Here is a 5804-nt window from a genome sequence, read left to right as displayed (position 1 = left end):
TGCCATATTCTAAGCATGAATGTGGGATCACATGGGATAAACCAAAACATAACCAAATAGGTAATCCATAGGTTAAACCACCTCCACCCAGAAGCCACAGTGGTTTCACCTAAACCAGTACATAAATCACCAAAAACGAATACAAGTTTGCATGCCTTAGAATTTCTTCACCATAACTAGAGGAATTTCCCTGTCTCCACCCATCTATCAAGAGCTTCTCGGAGAAAACCAACTCCACCCTCAACCCTTGAGATTATTTTGAGATCACCTAAACTAGGATCCAAAATCCACCGACAATCCAAAGCTTAACCAAACAAGGAACCCACTACATCATGGCTATTCAAGAAATGGCATAAGAAAGATTGTACATAACTATCAATCCAGGCAAATCCCCATGCCAATGATAGAAAAATGACCAATAATCTAATGCATGAACCATGCATTCAAATCCCAGCAAGATAATCAAACATGTAACATGTTACTTGCAAAAATACTCTTGTTGGCTTATGTTCCAATCTTCCTCTTATGCTCCTCGCTTTCCTTGATTGTTCCTCCTTGTGACCAAGTGATGTCCAAGTGCTCTCCAAATGCTCTCCAAGTGCTCTCTCCTTGCTCTCTTCCAAAAGTGAATAATGCTAGAATGATGTCTCTCTCACTTCTTTTTTTTTTCTTCATTTTCCTTTGCATGCATATTCTTTTACTATTTTCTCTTTTTCTTATCTCTTCCTCTTCCCCACATGCTGAAGTGGAATTTCCTTCATTTTCTTTATTTCTTTTGTATCTTGCCACATGTCCTCGCTAACCAGTAATAAATAATTTACCCTTTATTTCCTTTTGCGTCTTGCCAATGTTAATGCCAATTTCCATATCCAAAAAATAAATAAACACAAGTGATTCCCAATGTAGTGTTTCCCCCCTCATTTAACTTGGAATATGTGTCCCATGACCTTGGTTTGATTTATTTACATGGAAAATTAACCTGGGGTTGTTACAAAGGGCCCCCGCCCCTGGGGGAACACCGTCCTTGGTGTTCTATGACACTTATAACCATAAAAAATTGTTGAAAAAACATAACAACATACAGCTTATGGAGCTTTATAAACACAACTCGATGCAATATTTACAATGACGTATTGCTTATTCGAGCTTTATAAACACAAATTGATATAGTATTTGCAATGACACATAGACACAGATGTGTACACATATCAAAGCACATTTGCTTCAACCAACACATAAACAAGGATATAATGCCCACATCTAATCAACCATCTCCCATGTAGCTTCATTAGACCCAAAGTTCTTCCACTGCACTTTAACTTCCTCTATTGATCGATTTCAGAGCATGAGCTTGTTCCCCTGTAGGATGCATTGAGGCTCTGATCGGAACTCTCCTTCTGGTTTCGCCTGCAATATAGACCAATCAATCACATGATCGATATCTCGTACATATCTTTTAAGCAGGTAACACATGAAAAACATCATGAATTTTCATTGATGGAGGCAAAGCAAGTCTATAGACCACTGGTCCAATCCTATTAAGGATCTCAAAAGGCCCACAATACTGAGGTTCCAACTTGGCACATGATCCAATCTTCAAGGAATTCTTATTGGGCTTGATATGCAAGTATACATTCTCTCCAACCTGAAACTCCTTGAATACCTTATGTTGATCCGCGTAGCTCTTTTGTCTACCCTGTGTTGCCTTCAAATTCTTTCTAATAACATGCATTTCATGCTCCATCTATCTCAACATATATGGTCCAATCAACACCATGTTTATCACTAGATTACTCTAGCTGATAGGAGTATTACAACTCCTCCCATAGAGAGCCTCAAATGGACTTGTCTCCAAGGATTCTTGATACCTATTATAATAAGCAAACTCCACTAGTGGAAGATACTTCTCCCACTCCTTTGTTGATGCATGACATACATCCTCAACATATCCTCAAGAATCTTGTTATTCCTCTTTGTCTATCCATCTGCCTATGGATGATCAATTGTGCTTAAAGCTAGCTTTGTCATCAAGCCTGCAAACAACTCCTTCCAAAACCTGGAAATGAAATTGGCATCCCTATTTGATATAATCCTCTTGGACACTCCATGCAACCTCACTATCTCCTTAATGAAGTATGAGCCACTTCGCTAGCTGAATTAGTATATTTTACTGCAATGAAGTGAGCTACCTTGCTCAACCTGTCAACCACAATCACGATGGAGTCATGTTGCTTTTATGTCCTTCGAAATTCTTTAATGGAATCCATGGATATGACCTCCCATTTCCATTCCAAAATTGGAATAGGCTACAACAAACCAGCTAGATGCTTACATTCAACTTGCACATGTTGACAGTCCAAGCACTTAGCAACAAACTCAGCCACCTTTTTCTTCAAATTAGGCCAATAGTAGAACTTCTTAATAGTTGTCAAAGTCTTTTTGTATCATGGGTGGCTTGAATATGGTTTAACATGAAACTCTCTCAAAATAAGGTTCTTCAATTCACAACCGTGAGGCACATAAATCCTGCTTCTAAATCTAACCAAGCCATTTGCCACAAGGTGATACTCCTCATTCTTATCACCTTGTTGATGCAATCTCTGCTTCAACTTCTAGTACCTCTCATCATGCTGCCCTGCATGCAAGATCCGCTCTTACAAATCTGTTCCATTAAAGCTCATAGTTGAAATATGAATCTCCTGCACTCTCCTATTGAGAGCATCCGCATCCCGATTCTCTTTACCTTTAATGTACCTAATTTCAAAGTCAAACTCATTGAGCATAGCCAACCATCTAGCTTTCCTTGCGTTCAAATTACATTGTTCAAACAAGTACCTCAGTCCACTATGATCAGTCATCAAAATGAACCTCTTGCCAAGGAGATAATGTCTCCACATCTTCAATGCATGAATGGTAGATGCCAACTCAAGATCATGAGTCACATAATTCTACTGATGCTCATTCAGCTTCTGTGATTCATAGCAAATCACCTACCTTCTTGCATAAGGACTCCACCCAATCCTTCCTTGCAAGCATTTGTATAAACCACAAAGTCCTTAACAAGATCTATAGTCCTCAAAACTGGAGCATTGGTAAGCAACCACTTCAACTAGTAAAAACAAGTTGTGCACTCAGTCATCCATTCAAACTTCTTTCTTTTCCTCTGCAAAGATGTGATAGGATAGCCAATATTGTATAAGTTCCTGATGAACCTCCTGTAATAACCTGCTAGTCCCATGAATGATTTGACCTCATCCAGATTCATCAGAGTTGGCCACTCCATGATAGACTTAATCTTTTCTGGATCCACTATTATCCCCTCCTTTGAAACAACATGTCCCAAGTAATGAATCTGAGACTAAAAGAAGCTACACTTACTGAGCTTGGCATACAACTTATGCTCTCTCAAAAATCTCAATATTGTTGCTAGATGCTTTGCATGCTCCTCCTCATTCTTTGAATAGACCAATATATCATCAACAAATACTACCACAAACTTATCTAGGTAAGGGCACAACACATTGTTCACCATGCACATGAAGGTGGGTGGAGCATTATAGGACCAAAAGGAACCACCACAAACTCGTAATGCCCATACCTTGTACGAAATGAAATCTTATAGATGTCTTCTTCTTTGATGCGTGATCCGAATTTAAATAGGAACACAACAAATTACAGATATAACCATAAATACAAAGATGCAACAAAAATAACACTTCCTTTTATTAATATCAAATAATGAAATATGCTTACAAACAATATGGAAATGAGACTAGCTCGACGATGATAGCTTATCTCTTAGAAGAGATGTTGTGGCTAGATGCCTCTGAACTGCGTTACAATGAGGCTCAAGGGCCTTTTTATTATTGAACAATAAGAGCAAACCCTAAACAACCAAAACCCTAACCCGAGGAGATGTAACACCAAGAGTTTATGGGCCCCATTGGAGTTAGTTGGACAGCTAACTTCCCAGGGTCGTGACTTGGTCATATTATCTCTGTTTGACGTGCATGATACCCCGTTGGAAAGATATCTCTGAGGATTACGATGTAAAAGACAATTTTATCAAAAAATTGTTGGTGGTAGATTGCCAAAAAAACGTCGTTTATGGCCTCAAAACGGATCTGGAAGTTTAGGACCCGAAAAAATGCTAAAAATAGTAAACTGTGCTACAATTAAGGAAACTAAAAGACTGAAAGAAACAATGGTGGGGGTCCAAGTGGAATTGGTGGGTGGACACCAATATCCACCTGGATCATTCCTCCCCCCTTAGGAAGAAATGTTCCCCATTGCGTTGAGTTCCTCCATGAGATGAGGAAACTTCTGCTGAACTTGGTCCTTGGTGAGCCACTTGCCCTGGTGAAGGAGTTGGCCTGCTTTGACAACTCGATATAGTTGGATCTGCTGCTAGCGAGTGTGCTTGATCTGCATGTCCATGATCTGATCAATTGCAGCTTGTTCCATGCAATCTGGATTTAACTCTATTTGTGTGAGTTGTTCTGCAATGTCAGATGTGTCTAATAATGGTGGAAAGTATGGCCGAAGGCAGTTCACATTAAACATTGGGTGTAGGCCAAGGAATGGGGGAATGTTGGGCTCAAAAGAATTATCTCCCACAGCCTTGGTGATGATGTGTGGCGCATATCGAAGAGGGCGAATCTTGCGGTGGGGCCCAGCGAGACTCTCCTTCTGCAAATGTAGCCAAACTTTGTTGCCCACCTGGAACTTGTGTGGCACCCGATGTTGATCATGCCGCTGCTTGTACTTGGCATTGGTTTTGTCCAATATGTCATGGACCTGTTGGCGAATGTGTTGAATATGCTCAATGAAGCTATTTGCCTTGTCGGCTTCGGACTAGACATGAGTCGAATCTCCCTGAGTTGCTGCAACTGGTATGGCCACATCAATGGGACATAGTGGCTGGAATCCCAAGCCCACCTGAAAAGGGTTGTGGCCAGTCGAGCTATGGAGAGCCTAGTTGTAGCTATGCTGGACATAGGGGAGGCTCTCATCCCATGTGTGTGGATGCTTTGAGTTGTACATGCGCATAATGTGTTCAATCATCCTTTTGATGACCTCTGTTTGGCCATCAGTTTGGGGATGGAAAGTTGTGGACTTAGTGAGCTTGGTATCCAGCATTGACCAGAGACTGGACCAAAATGTACTGAGGAACCTACTGTCATGAATTGAGATGATAGACCATGGGATCCCAAAGTTTACCCACACTCGTTCAAAGAAGAGTTTAGCAGTGGCTTCTACTGTGATACTCTTCTTGCATGTCGACATAATGGCCATCTTCGAGAATCGGTCGACGACCACAAAAACACAGTCGTTGCCATGCTTAGTAGAAGGAAGGCCTGACATGTAATCCATAGAGATGGATTCCCAAGGTCAACTAGGGGTAGGCAACATAGTATAGAGACCTTGCTTCCGGATGGTCAGTTTGGTGATGGCGCTGGCAGTGCAGGATCTGATGTACTTCCCGACATCCTGTCGAAGATTCGGCCAATAGAAATACTTTTGTAGTACTGCCACTACTTTCTCGACCTCGAAATGCCCAGCGGCCCGACTGCAGTGTGCTTCCCAAATCATCTTCGCACGCTCGCTTGAAGGAACACAAAGGTGTCCCATATGGAATAACAACGCATCTTGGAGGTGAAAACCTGGAACTTGTTGACCTCCCAAGAGCATATGGTATGTGTGCCTGAATTCTGGGTCGCTTTTGTAGAGGAGTGGCCAATCATAAGTCTCATGCCCACAGTAGTTGAGCACGATATTTAACGCCATGATCGGTGGTCGACTGA

This window comes from Pinus tabuliformis, chromosome 7, assembly GCF_031772625.1.
Source record: "Pinus tabuliformis cultivar Carrire ecotype Pingquan chromosome 7, CPIR1, whole genome shotgun sequence".
In the NCBI taxonomy this organism is placed as follows: Eukaryota; Viridiplantae; Streptophyta; class Pinopsida; order Pinales; family Pinaceae; genus Pinus; species Pinus tabuliformis.
The sequence above is the reverse complement of the archived record's forward strand: the minus strand, read 5'-3'. Positions refer to the sequence as shown.